This window comes from Sorex fumeus, unplaced genomic scaffold, assembly GCF_029834395.1.
Source record: "Sorex fumeus unplaced genomic scaffold, SorFum_2.1 ptg000098l, whole genome shotgun sequence".
In the NCBI taxonomy this organism is placed as follows: domain Eukaryota; kingdom Metazoa; phylum Chordata; class Mammalia; order Eulipotyphla; family Soricidae; genus Sorex; species Sorex fumeus.
In genome coordinates, this window is record NW_026606155.1 from 53,691,227 (window position 1) to 53,706,542 (window position 15,316).

The following is a 15,316-nucleotide window of genomic DNA, read 5'->3' on the forward strand; positions in this document are numbered from 1 at the left end:
AGATCATTGAATGGGAAGGCCTGCCATTTGTTTGTTTTAGGATCACACCTAGTGATGCTCAGAGTTACTCATGGCTTTGGGTTCAGGGTTTACTCCTATGCAGTGCTTTAGGGGGTGTATGTGATACTGGAGATCAAACCAAGTGCCTTACCTCCCATACAATCTCTCAGGCCCTGTAGCACTGTCCTCCCATTGTTCATCGATTTGCTCAAGCCAGCACCAATAACATCTCTATTGTGAGACTTGTTGTTACTTAATCACTTGATCACTTGACTTCCTGTTAATCTTCAATTTGCTCGAGCGGGCGCCAGTAACGTCTCCAACAAATTCTACTTCATTGTTGTTACTGTTTTTGGCATATCGAATATGCCACGGGGAGCTTGCCAGACTCTGCTGTGTCGGTGAGATACTCTTGGTAGCCTGCCAAGCTCTCTGAGAGGGACAGAAGAATCGAACCCGGGTCGGCTGCAGCCTGCTTTTTGAAATTTTGCTTTAGTTTGATTTTGGGCCACACCAGGTCATGTTCAGAAGTTACTCCAGTCTCTGCACTGAGGAATTATTTGTGGTGGTGCTTCGGGACCATATGGGATGCCAAGGATGGAACATGGGTCTGTCAAAAGCAAGCACCTTACCCATTGTACTATCACTCCAACTCCAAAGAAGGTTAGAATAAATTCTAGATAGAACACATCACTAGGCTTAATCTAAAAATAGTTGATTGTGTCAAAAAATATATCTAGTAAAAAAGAGTGACAGTTTCATTATCAGGGTCCTCTGACCTTGAAATAGCAACTCAGAAATCTAGATTCAATCTGATGAAATCAGTTTGTCATTTGATATCTTCCTGGCCTTATCCCAAATGTAAGTAGGGGTAAAGTCCAACGCACTCACTAAGAACTGCAGCAGAAGCAGCAGTTGGCGCAAATAACATGGCAAAAAGATGAGCAAAATACAGAGCTCAACACAATTAGACAATACAAAGGCTTTGTTGTTTTTGTTTGTTTTGAGGCCACGCAACATGGTGCTCAAGGCTTACTCCTAGCTCTAAATTCAAGGATCACTTCTGGTAGGGTTTAGGAACCAGAAAAGCCTGGGATGGAAACCAGGTCACTGAATCCCAGGCTAAAGCCCTGCTCCCTGGACTATCTCTCTGGCCTCCAGACAATACAACGATTTTAATGACAGTCATTTCCAAGTTCCACCTAACCCTTAACATTTCAGAATTCTCTGATTCTTCTCAACAAAGAAGAGTGATTAAGGGAACAATTGTTTATTAACTACTTAAGCTAAGCAAGCCAATTTACTATGACTGTAACTGTTCTGCAGGTGGGAATTTAGAATTGAGAGTAAATCATCCAAAACTGTCAAATTTAAAATAAAAAAAAATTCTTAGTCATGGATAAGTGTATTCTCCAGTATCCCCCAAATCAGGATCAGACACTTTGTTTTCAATACAAGTAAACAGCTGTAGAATTCCCTATTGTATATCCATAAAATCTTTCATAAACTCCAGGTATAAACACAGGAAATCATAAAGAACTACAAAGAAAAAAAATTGACTAAAAGGTAAATTCAGATGTTGGCTTTGAATAGTAATTCTTGATAAAGGATAAAAATATTTATTGATAACCAACACAGCTAATTGGCACAGGAGGAAAAATAAGTCTCTTTAGAGTTCATTTTATATATATATATATAAATATATACCAAGGCTATATTATAAGTATATATGATAGTATTCTTTATAATATGGTATTATTTAATTATTATATAGCCTGGCATTATGTTATGAAAGATATAGCATCATAATTTCATAGTATTATAACTTAGTATAACTATTATAGTATCATACATTTCCTTAAAATCTTAAATATTTGGGTTTTAATTCTAGTCGTAACAGCCATCAGTTGTATAATCAAGGGCAAACACATTAATTAACCACACTCAGGTTCAACATGTTCCCTTTGAAAACTAAATACACTCATACCCAAGCATGCTACAGAGCATGAATTAGTGGAAAGCAAAAAGTATATTCTCAGAAAATGCTGCTATTTCTACAACTGCTACTTCTGGTGACCATCATCTGTTATTACCTAGAGCATATTATCATCTTCTAGTGCTTTCCCACAAAATACCTTGAGAAAACCTCATGCATTTCTCTGTGTAGATGATCTTGGAATTTTACTTGTTTTCATTGTTTTGTCTAGAAAGATAATCTATGGCTCCCATCCTTGTATTAGTAAATTTCAGTGAGTTAGTAAGAAAAACAGGGCCACCAAAAAATGTGAACTATATGAAAACATAATAAACAGTACATGGTCCAGTGGGTAAGATACTTGCTTTCCTTGCACGTGGCAGACCTAGGATGAGTCTACAGCATCTACTATATCCCTTTCAAATGTCAGTAAGGATTCCTGAGAGCAAAACCAGGAGTAAGTCCTGGTAATATCTGGCTGTGGTCCAAAAGGTAAAACACCACCCCCTACCCGCCCCCCCCCATATAAGAAAAAACACACACTAAAGATAGAATGATGAAAAAAGTTAGGAAAAATTTAGTATCAGTAGAAACTGCCCTAAATATAAAAGTATTTGACTACTTTAATAGTAAAGTAAAGTAAAGGCCCTCCCGTTGATCATCAATTTGCTAGAGCGGGCCCAGTAACGTCTCCATTGGAGACTTTGTTGTTACTGTGTCTGGCATATCGAATACTCTCGGTAGCTTGCCGGGCTCTCCGAGAGGGGCGGAGGAATCGAACTCGGGTCGGCCATGTTGGCTGCGTGCAAGGCAAACGCCCTACCCGCTGTGCTATCGCTCCAGCTTTACCTTTACTACTTTAATAATTACAAGTAAATTACAAGTAAATGTACTACTCCAGGGTCTTTCTGAATATGTAACACAAATCTGATACGGGGAGGTTGGTGACATTGTCAAGAGGCCAATGGTCAGTTTTACATAGTATGGAAGAGGTAGCACAAATTAACTTGATACATATTCTAGAAACCAATAGCAAGAATATTTGAGGATAAATTAAAAGGAGAAGATGAGAGAAACTCATCCACACTGATTTAGCCTATGGTTGCGCCTCTCTATGTTCTTCACTCTAGAAAACACCTTCACAAGAGCAGTCTGTTTCTGTTTTTTGTGTTTATGTCTCACCATAGAAGTATTTAACCATGCAGTAAATGTTGAATAAATGTTTGCTAAAGGAATCAAAGTAAGGGCTTCCAGTCACTTTTGTTCAAATAGGGAAACTTGAGACAGCCAGTCCAATTCTCTTCAGGTTAAAGTGAAATCAACTCTTTTTATCTTGCTCCATTTCATAGATTTTTGCATTTCTTATGAATAACATCACATTATAATTGATGCTACTTTTCTCTCAATATTGATAGGAAAAGTATTTGACTACTTTAATAATTACAAGTAAATTATAGAATAGAATGTACTAGTAGAATCTTAATAGAATGTGATATCAAAAATCTCAGCTTTTTATCTATACTCAGAAAGATAACCACTTTTAATCTTGTAACCAAACTTTGACTAATGAGTTATAGCACCTTATAGGTACATGTTAAGAAGTTCATGACCCACCTAGGTTCAAAAGGAAACAAACATTGTTCAAATAGCAGTATCTGACAGAAGTACAAGATGGAGGTTATAGCATAAACCTGCTTCTTTATTTCAAACTCCAGGAAACCTTGTCAATTCTACTTACTGGTTAGCTCAAGTGATTTGCTGAAGTAGTGTGCATCAGCAAAAAATAAATAAATAAAAAATTTAAAAATATAAAAATAAATAAATACACTCAAAATGAGTCAGTCTAGAAGAAAGTGATGAGAAACATTTATTATGATAGTTAACGCATAACACTTATTGAACACTAAAGGTAAAAAACAAAACCTTTAAAATTATGAAACACACCTGATTTCAGTCAAGTCTATAGTTTAATCATGAGCAGAGCAAGTATGAGTTGAAAATCACAAAGAACTCAGATTAAATATTTGTGTTATAATGTCACTGAAAGTTCTGTACATTGTGTCCCTTCCTACCATATTAAAATTACTTAGAAGCCATTGGAAGCCAGATTTTTGGCTCAAACCAAGAGAATAAATTGTATAATACACCTATACAAAAACTAGGGAGATCTACTTTAGCTGGGTTCATTTTTGAATAACTGAAGGTACTCAATCTTTGTTTATATGAAAACATGGCAGAAATGTTTTAATTGAATATATGTCAAAATGACTCGTTTAATATGCAAGACTTCTAAGGGGTGATAGCAATTTAGATTTGAAATGTCTACATAAGCATAGGGCTGGAGTGATAAAACAGCAGGTAGGGTGTTTGCCTTGCATGCAGCAGACATGGCCAACCCGAGTTTGATTCCTTGGCTCCTTTCGGAGAGCCTGGCAAGGTACTGAGAGTATCTTGCCCTCACTGCAAATCCTGGCAAGCTACCCGTGGTGTATTCTATATACTAAACACAGTAACAAGTCTCACAATGTTACTGGGCCCGTTTGAGCAAATCAATGAACAACAGGAGGATAGTGAGAGTGATATAAGCATGAACTTTCCAGTGCACTAGATCCTATAGCCAACAATTTCTTAAGTGAAATCAGATGTACTGCCTGATATCATTTTGCTTCTGAACTATATGTCTCTTGGTGTGGAACTATATGGCCCTTGGAGTTCTAGCATTTCTTGGAACTGAGGTCTATGGTTTCAAACACACACTCTGATAGCATTCTATTACCACTTCCTTTACTTTCTCCCTCACTCTCAAAATAGTGAATGAAAGAATGAATGATGATGATAATGATGATGAGTGTGTTGGCGGCAGCTAAGTGTCTAACAAGATGACTGAAATCTGCAAATAACCCTATGGCCTAGATTTTCTTAGCTTAAATGTATAGTTGAGAACATTAGAACTTAGAGAGCTGATAACTTACTCAAAAATACACAGGCCTGAAACTTGGGTTTGTGAAATACCATGCTTCAACAACTGCACAATGCGGACTTCTCAAACTTTTTTTTTTTATAATTTCCTCTCTGTCCCCTACTACAAAACATAAAATTCAAATTAAAATAAAAATAGCAGTTCCTTTACAGCTTATGTCTTTGTTTATATTTACTATGTTTACTATGTTACTAAGAAAGTAAATTCCTTCGTTTGTCTAAGCACCAAATATCTACTTATAAGATGTTAACTTGCCTGACATTTAAGTCAATATCCTACTTGTCTTTTAATAATCTCAAATTTTTTGTAAAGATAGTGATATTTCTACTAAATGAAGTGTTTCAAGTGAAAATATCAGTTAATGTTAGTGATATATCAATATCTCTCTGTAGAATAAAGCATATGCAGTATTCAATGTAGTGTTCATATACTATATATATATATGTACTCAGTTTTAAATCATCATATAAATTACTAAGCACTGATATAATATATAATCACTAAAAAAATCACATAAACCATTTAATTACTTCATTTTATACTATGGGGGAACATTGTGTTAATTTATAAGAAAATACCAGTCTGAACTTCCAAAGAAGAGAAAGTTAGTTTTTATGTTTACAGAATCGATAGACTCCCACTATTATAACTTTATTGCAAATATTCTATCATTAATATCCTCCCACTCACATTCATGTAAACTCACTTTGAGACATGAAAGAGAAATCAACATGAAAAATGTAATCCAAAGACAAAATGGTATGCAAATTTCAGAACTCCAGAATTTCCTCAAAAGAATTTCACAGAGCAAAGTGAAAATAGAATAACAAGAACAATATTGTTTTGGCTTCTATCCCTGATTAAATGGACTACTTCTAATTGAGTATATGTTAAAGTAATTAGAACTTATTTCAGTCTTTTTGTTTTTTAAGAATTCAGAAAACACTTCTAGAGTTGATTAAAAAAAAGATTCTTGGGACTGGAGTAATAGCACAGCGGGTAGAGCGTTTGCCTTGCACGCGGCCTACCTGGGTTCAATTCCCAGCATCCCATATGGTCCCCCAAGTACCGCCAGGAGTGATTCCTCCCCTGAGCACCAACTGGTTTGATCTCCCCTCAAAAAATAAGCAAAAAGAAAGATTCTTAAACTTTATTTATTTCTAGAACCCTTTGTATTGTAAAAGCTAAAATAGATTAATATTCAAACAATTATTCTTCAAAAGGATTATAATGTCAAGTTCAAAAAATGCACTAGAAGATATTCAGATATTCAAAGGAGTAAGTGGTATATACTCTCTCACAAAGAAAAAAATTGCATGAGACCCAAGACTAAACATACTTCTTTTATAAGAACTTTGTAATTAATAAACATAAACAATATTTAAGAAATCTCTCAAATGAAGTATTCAGTCTAAATGACAAAGTCTTTTCAAGTGACTTATTTGGTGTTGGTAGCATATTAGAGCATTTATATAACCATGTAAATTTCACTGCAATTTTCTGTCATTTATGAACCATATTCATAATTAATACTAAATCATGTCACATTTCAATAAAAACATTCAGTCGGAATACTATAATAAAAAGCTTAAAATAACATAAACTATCTCTGAATTAAATTCTGAAATTTCTATCTCCTGCTATAGGAAATTTGTATTTTTATCACAACGCACAATTTGTGTTTACCATAAAAATGTAGTTCACCCCTAGTAGAATAGCTTCAATAATTATAAACATAATACTCCTTAATTTCACCATGCACACACTATGTAATGGGTAAATTATACTGCCTGAGGTTTTAAATAGTCCTCAATGATTGAAAGATGCCAGTGGAATAAAAATGTGGACTATAGAAATAGAAGTAGCTTCATCCTTAAGGTTTAATGAATAAGGCAATACAATGCACATGTGTGTCAGTGGAATGATTTAGCAAAATTATCTACTAGTCATGTATCCTAGGGGTCACAGAGCACCTATTTTTAAAATAAAATTTATCTTTATTTTTCAGCAAAATATAAAAAACAAAACACTAAATGTAAGGCCAAAATGTTACATTTATCCCTTAAGAAAAAGTAAAATCATGAGTTAATATCTCACTCAACTAATCCTTTAAAGTGTCAATAGTTTTCTTTATCTGATCTCAAAATTGGAGAAAAAATACAGGTTAATGTTCTTCCTTATTAAATTTTTTCTCTTAAAATAACTGAGTGGTTATAATATGAATCTACTGCATAGTATTTTTATGTATAGGTTGAAATATTGTTAGATATCTGTGAGCATCTCATTCCAACTGCATAACAACACAGCAATAGTATCAGCAGAATGCAAGATCCTAATTTCACCAGTTAGAAAACTCAGCAAAACTACCAAGCTAAAAGTGCTTCAAGCAGCAAGAGGAATCAGAACCCTGGCTAAAATGAACAAAGGGAAAGGATGGTCATTCATGAGGAAAAAAAGTAAAAAACTAATGTAACATATGGTGATCATTTAAACACTGATGTCATAAACAGGAACTGCTTTTACTCTGAAAATGCATTTGATGACAGAGAAGCAAAAATAATGGAATAAGGTAAAAGGGTGGGGCAATTATCCCTTAAGAAACCACAGTTCTTGCTAGCCTCTCTTGAGGGAAAAAAAAAAAAAAACCAGAAAACCACCTCTGGCTGGTGTCACAGATAAATCTAGATGAATCATCTCAAAACACATTAAGCACAGGAATCCCATTTTTGAGAAAGGTGTTTGTGTGCGAGTGTGTGTGTATATGTATGTATGCATGTGTATGTATGTGTGTGTGTGTTTGTGGTATTCATACATGTGATACTGAGAAAGGTGTGCAGGGCACAGCAGATTGGTATTGCTCAAGGTCATTTTCCTCATGAACAGAGAAAAGAAAAAATGACAAAATGAAAGAGACTGAGTAACAGGAGTGAAGTGACAACTTCTTTCCACTTGCCTTTCTGATCACATCTGTCACATGGAGTGTCCAGACTTTCCTATTGTTCTGCCCTCCTGAGAGTCACCAAAAGAGGGCTTAATTTATGGAAAGAAGGGAAATTTCCTATCAATACCTGATAATCTTAATCCTGTAGTGTTTACCAGGTACACAGGACTGGGCTCTCCAAGCTGTTTTGCATATTCTATCTCTTTTGTCAGGGGAGAGGAGATGGCTGGCAATTTTTTAAAATGAATTTCCATATATAAAGTTATATGCTAGAAGACCTATTCCCTGTAATATCTTATGCAATAAATAGCATTTTAAACATGGATCATACCAAGTTGTATGTTTTTGCTTCTTAGTACTCAATATCCCTGGATAAGGTCAAAGGACAAGACTTGGTGGGAAAAAGATAGGAGGAAGTGATATCAGGATGGAGATGGGAAAAATATTATTTTCTTAAGAATATATCCTCCACCACCATCCCATCATTTTTAGGCATTCTATTCACAAAGATGTCTTATTTTCTTACAAATGTCATGAGTCTGATGCAATTTCTGTTGCAATAATATTCTAAAGGTAAAAAATTAGGGGACAGGGAAATGTCCTTGTCAGATTTTTGGCACACATTCATTAGTTTTCTAAGATTTTCAGAGTGATGCAGGAAGTACAAATCATCTGAAAATGGAAATAAAAGATAAAAGAAAAGGCTTTCTCTGTATTTTATCCAAAAATTCCAAACTATTTTTAAGTTCTTATGCAGGGAGTAGCCCCCTTTGGAGTCCTCAGTGGTGTTGGTGGTGTGTCTTTTGGTTAAAATCCAGTTACCCTCTGCATCCTTTCTTGATTCTTCCTAGAGCTCCAGTTAGAGCAATTCTGCCTCAAGAGTGCCCTCTTCTTCCCATCTGGGGGAGGAGGAGGGTGGGGCGTTGTGAAGGATTGGGAGGCTGTCCTTATAGTGATATTCCAGCTGGAGGTAAAACAGGAGTATAAATGACCTGATTAGGAGAGCAAGAGGAGAAAGAAGAAAGAATAGAAATCCAGGGAAAACAGTTTCAGATTTTGAAGCCTGAAAATTCACGCAGCATTGGAATATCAAGATAATTTTGCAGTCAGCTTTCCACCTCTGTTCCTGAATATTCATTTACAAGGGAGGGGTGGGGTTTGGAGGATGGGTTGGAAGGCACAGGAAGTCGGGCAGGACACCACCGCCCTCCACGGTCTCTCCACCTCCTTCCTTTCATATTCAGGCGGCCACCTCAGCCATGACGCGCCTGCTGTCTGCCAGGGGGCCTGCTGAGCCCTCCTGCCCCGCCTCAGGAAAGTGTCAACGCGGCCCTGGCAGCTGCAGTGGTGGAGCCCAGCCCCCAAGCCCGCTGCATCCACGGCCTTGTAGCACCACCAGCCTGCGAAGGCTGCAGCAGCAGCCGAGCCCAGACTGGAGAGGAGTTGGGGACATCAACGCGCAGGGACTGCACGAGCAGCTAGCTAGTGGACAGCTTGTAGTCTGCAAATGCCATCATATGGATATCTATAGAAACGCAGCAAACGGAGAGAAAGCAGGCAGCGCCCCTACACTTTCTAAGCAGCTGTAGCAAAAGAGAAACCCCAAGATTAGTCCCAGTAGCGCTTCTCAGAACAGAGTGCCTGGCTGGAGTGCTGGGCCCTGGTCAAATCCTCTGCTGGGTGCAGCCAGAGTGAGCTCCCAAAGGCGGGAGACAAAGGAGCACTCCTTAGCTGAATTATTCAGACCATCTTCACTATCAAATAAAACATTGATGAGACTACTTTGCAAGTGCTCTATCTTGTTAATCCTAATGCTTTCTAGAGGGAGGGAAATTTTTAGAAGGGGATGCTGAGGCATTGGACAAGGAAAATAAGAGAAATAATATGTGAGGGTATGGTGTTGGGGAAGTTAACTAAATTTGATCAGTCTCAACTGGCCCTAGGAATCTCCATTTTAATATATCAAACCCAATATGCAAATTAGGCAGTTGCATACCCACCCTACTCTAAGAATGAAGGCTCTTTTCAGAATTTCTCTATATTCATTTAATACAGAGACAAACAAACCAAAGGAAAAAGAGAGAGAAAAGAATAGAAAAGAACACACAGAAATCCAAGCCCCTCTTCCAAGACCAAGACAATACAGCTGGGATAGTGTTGAGGATGGTGGGATGGTGGTTATGGTTTTATCCATACTCCTCTAGATGTAAAAATGACTTCTTTTATGAGTCTATTTTACTACAAAAAAAAAAAAAAGCAAACCCTCGCCGTTGAACACCATATTTCAAACACACACTCCTGATGATAAATCCCTTCCATGCAATGCAAGTTCCAAGAAAACTCCATTTCAGATTAAAGTCTTCAGATGCGTAATTTACAACTACTAAAGGATCTGGCAAGCTCTTTAACAATAAGAAAAGGAAAACAACCTAGCACCAGAGGTAGAGAAGGGTCAAAATGATCCTTGGCTGAAATGATGGGTGGAAACCAAACACCCTCATGCACTCCCCAATCTAGGGAGGCTTGGATACCAAATGGTCCGTGGCAACCATAGCCTGAAGGAAACACAAGATTTTAATCTCTGGCATTTTAAGGCAGGTTGAACATGCTTAGCTTTCAAAACAAAGCCAGTTTTTTTTTTTAACCCACATCACTTAGGGTGGAGCATATCCATATTCCCTTAGCGTTCACTGCCAGATTAAGTGCTCTGGTATACATTTAGAGTCCACCTCTTTGAAATTATATTAGAACATTGCAGAGCACCCACGGATACCCAGCCTTTTCTAATGATTTTCGAAACATTAATAAGTAAAGTAGCCTGCAATGCAGATAAGACACAAGAAACAAGATCAGAAGGAAACTGGGTGAGGCGGCAAACGTTTGCAGTTACCTGGTGCCTCTAGAGGAAAAGGCGGTCGTAGGAGGACTTTCTGCCCGCAGGTACAATCCCGGCAAGGTGGCTCCAGGTGGCTTTCACAGTCGTATGCGGGTCTTGCTTGTCACTTCGCTGCCCTTTGCCATAGCTCAACACCCGCATCCTAGGGAGTCCGAAAGGCGGCTTCTGCCACTGCTGCCGCTGCCCGCAGGTCGCACTGGGTGGGGGATCCGCGGAGATCGCCCCATGAAACCCGCGTTTCTAAGCCCGGGGAGCGGGCAGAGGCAGGGCGGCCGCGCACGCACACATAGACACACACTCAAACACACTCACACTAGCACCCAGGCGCGCGCGCGCTCACATTCACACTTGCACACGCACACCTAGCACAGCACGGGGAGGGAGCAGCAAAGGAGGGGACTTCTCAGGATCGGCTTCGATGCCCACCGGACCCCAGGCAGCCAAGAGAGCGGTTTGGCATAGCCGCTAGATCACGTTTCCTTCAAGTTCTCCTCCAACCCCAATCCAAATCCATGTATCTCAGGAGCTGGTGACATTTTGGAGGGGAAAGAAACGGGAAGGGGCTGAGGAAGACTCGGGGATTTTGTGAAGCAGTCTGAAAAAACAATCCTCGTTACCTTGTTTGCATAGCAAACCAGCTGGAAGGGCTGAACTTTTAGCTTCAAAAGATGTGGGCAGAAATGATAATATCCTCTCGCCAAGATAGGAAGGTATAGATGCACAAAACCAGGACAGCTTGCAAGACCCTCTGGTGACCTTGTGATGTACCTGGAAGCAGGTTAACACTGGCGCTTTCCAAACCTGTGAGTAAAGTGATCCACACACATGGATTCAGTCAGACAGACGCTCCGAATCCAGCTGGGAAAATGGGTCTGGGCGTCCTCCGCGCTCTGGAAGAACCCAAGCATCCAGGGGCACCGCCGAGTTTACACATTTGCTTCTGGGCAGTTGGATAAAAGACAGCCAAATGCATCAGACACTCGCGCGCGCGCACACACACATACACTCGCGCAGGCACACACACGCGCAGCTAGTTGGAGAGTGGCTTCCAAAATACAGAGGCCAAGAGAACTAAAAACGGTAGATAAGATCCAGCATCTTTCGGGAAAACGGAAGGGACACAGGGAATTTTACGAATATCGTCCCAGAGCTTTCATTCTTGCTGTCCTCTGAGTGTGTGTTTGTGTTTCCAGAGAGGTTTTGTGGGTCTGCCTCACCCCCGTCCAGCTGAGCTTTTCTCTCGGTAAGGGTCGTGCTCTCAGCCTAGAGCTCCACCAAATCAAGCATCCTACGGGAACAGGCAGCAGCGGAGCCATTCACATCCTCCGGGGAAGAAGGGACAACACGCGCAAACACACGCACACACCCGCGCACGCACAGAGTCCCCAGTCCGGGCCGCCCTGCACACGCTTGCCACCTCCCAACGCGCCGCTGCACACAACGCCCCGCCCGCGGCCCGCGGCGCCCCGGGGAGTCCGAGGCTCAGGCTGCGATCGTCTCCCGCAAGGGACGGACTGGCCACTCCGGGAAGCGGCGGCGGCGTGTGTGGGATCCTGCAGCCACCCGACCGGGAGGAGCAGCGCCCTGCGCTGCAGCATGGAAGAGGCGGCGACGGCGGCGGCTGCGGGCGCGTGGCCGCGTGGCCGTGGGCCCGGCCCTCGCCGCAGTGACGGGAACTACAGCACCGCCCCAGATCCCCCCCAGAGTCAGGGGGAACCCCGGCGGGGCCCACCAAGGATCGCCGGCCTGTGAACCCGAATCGTTCGCAGCAGATTTACCCAGTGCTCCCGGAGAGAGCCCGCGAAGCTCCTGCGAATCCTCCCGGCAGGGGAGGCGCGGGAGGTGGGAGGCTGGGGCGGGAGGAGGAGTAAAACTGGAGAAAGAAGGAGAACTTCTAGGGGCGTCCCCGATCTCTTGCGATGGGAGCAACTTGCAGACCTCGTCGAGGGTGATGGCATAAAGGGTGTCACCGGGTCGGGCTACTACTAATGGCGATGAGAAAAGTCATTAGCTGTGCACGCGGGATAAAGCTGAGATGCAGCCAACTTGAGGGCTGTCACCTGCCGCCGGCTCCCAGGGTCCCATTATCGGAGATAGTGATCTGCTTACTAATTAGATGAGAGCAAGCAGGCACCAAGGGGAGGGGGAAAAAACACGTTTATATTTAAGAAACGAACCAGCTCGTCTTCAGACATTGAGAGCGATCTCCCAATATGCCAGAAAGCATGAGCAGAAAGCAAGCTCATAACCCATAGCCATCATACTCCAAGCAGGACCACTAGAGTCCCTGGGACAGAGACCATTTCTGAAGCTGGAAAAGAGAAGAGAGGGCTTCCAGTATCTCCAATCCCACCGCCCAAGGGAGAGCTCGGCTGTTTTTTTTCTCTACCAGTCACACTCCCCTGCCCCCAATTTCTCTCCTAGATTTCATCCCTATTCCCTTCAGTTCAGAAAAGGCTTCTTCCTCCAGGGACCCCCAGAGTTATGACACTCGGTTCATTTATGTTAGAGAGTGTGCACCCTCTCTCTGTTCTTGGATTGGTTCACCAGCACTTGGCCTTCGGCCTTAGGAGCATCTCCATTCAACTTCGACCCCCGTGGTCCTGGCACCCGGGTGACGACAGGGAATGGAAGAACTGGGAGGAGGGTGAAGATTTGGTGGCCGCGAAAGGAAGCTGGTGCGACAGGCCTGGGGAGTGGGGGAAGGATGGGCGGTGGTGGTGGTGGGGGGGTCTATCTGGCAGAGCCACGTGCTAATATTTCTTGTGCAGTGGCGTCCTTAAACCGGCTGCTCTCGCATTTTGCTACCCCGAGAGCTCTCGCAGGCATCGCCAGCGCCCAGAGATACAGAGGCGAGTTCCTTCTCCCGCACACACACCCGCTCGCTCCAGCGCGCACACACGTGCGTTCCCGCGTAAGCGGGACCCACCCGGACCCACCCCAGCGCCTCTTTCCGGGAAGAGCCCGAGGGGTGGGGTGCTGCAGATGGAAACTGCTCACAATCTCCTCCTTCTCAGCTTCCCCCTCCACGCCCCGGCTCTGGTCCAATCGCGGGTTTAGGAATTCGCTCCACCTTTCTGGTGGCTTTGTTCCGAGGGATCGTTAGTCGGGCGCTGCAGTTCAGGCGGCGCCTGCTCTCTCCAAGTCCCCTCCAGGGCTGCGGGAGGGACGTGGGGGTGGAGCTCGGTGGCGCCCCAGAGGCGCTGGGACAGCCGAGTCCTCTGGCTGGAGGGTCAAACTTGGGGCTGAGGGTGACGGTGCGGCGATCCATCTTAGAAAGAAACCCCAAAGGAACCCGGCGCACCAATGCATCAGGGAACACCAAAGTAGTCGCAAAGTCGCCACTAAAACCATCAGAGCTCGCCTCCTCGGTGATTTTCTGACCCCCAAAGTGAAAAATGAGGTTTCCCAGACGACCACGACGTGAGCCTGCTGAGTAAGAGTCCAGAAACTCCGGGAGGAGCAGAGAAAGAAAGAGAGCGAGCGAACGGTGCCAGTCTTCATCCACTTTCCACGTTATCGCTTCCGGACCTTCGCTGCAGGTGAAGGTGGTGTTAGTGGCTCCAGCGCCAATGAAGCAGGTGCTGCAAGCACTGCCCTGGCTCTCGGGCGCGAGGTTGACACCTTTTCTTTCTGTGCTACCTGCATCGCCTCTCTTTCTGGTTGAACTAAGTAGCAGAAATAGCTACGGTCCAGGAGACTTGCAGCTCTCTCTAGGGTCCAAAGTAGAGCTAGACACTGAATGAGAAAGCCAGAGACCTTGAGCATCGCTGGACGAAATAATTTTTTTCTAACTAACTTAACCTCTCAAGAAGTAATTACTTGTTTTCCTAGTGCCTGGACCGAGGTGAGGAGTGGGCATACTTTACCTGCTGTCAAACAACCAGAGTTGATATCAGGCAAAGCTTAACCACTCTCCTAGATGCCTTTCAGAAAAGGTGTATGTGGTGTTTGCTTGAGCAGAATGAAATCAATGTGCGTGTTTTTTTTTGTTTTTTTGTTTGTTTTGTTTTGGTTTGGTTTTGGTTTTACTATAAGTAATGATGGCTAACTTTTCAGTATTCTTTTTTATTGTAATCCCTAGAAGGTAGTTTAAACTTCTTGCACATGGTGTTTTTATTTTTGTTGCTGTTGCTCTTTCCTCTACTTTCTCCTTGGCATCTCCAGAAAGCACTTTAGTAAAGCCAAGCACAGTTGTTTGCTTCCTTCCCTCTTTCCCAGCAATTTGAGTTTGTCGGTTGGGCGGAAGACCAGAATTTTATATTTTGCATGTTTTTCTGTAGAAGATGGCAAGATTTTTAAATAAGGAAGTATATTATTCTCTCCCGAAAAATCTCAAACCTAACAGAAGGTGGTTTCGGGAGTTTTGTTTGTTTGTTTTAAAATTTCATTTCCTCCAAAGGTAGGAGGGAAGAAGGCCTCTAAAAACAGGGAAATTGGTAATTTCAAATTGCTACTATATAATTATTGTTGGAGTTAACCAACTCTCAAATAAGCATTCTTCTTTAGGGTGGAGGGGTGCCA

General features: G+C 42.2%; 1 protein-coding gene across 6 annotated transcripts in view; it reads right to left on the reverse strand.

Annotated features, from left to right (window-relative positions):
• LRFN5 (leucine rich repeat and fibronectin type III domain containing 5) overlaps nt 1–12,299 on the reverse strand; it is a 294,340-nt gene extending 282,041 nt beyond the window's left edge. For all 6 annotated transcript variants that reach the window (XR_008795066.1, XM_056133643.1, XM_056133640.1 and 3 more), the window contains exon 1: nt 10,787–12,299. The gene's annotated coding sequence lies outside the window, so the exon portion shown is untranslated. The remainder of the gene's footprint in view (nt 1–10,786) is intronic.
• Nucleotides 12,300–15,316: the final 3,017 nt, after the last annotated feature.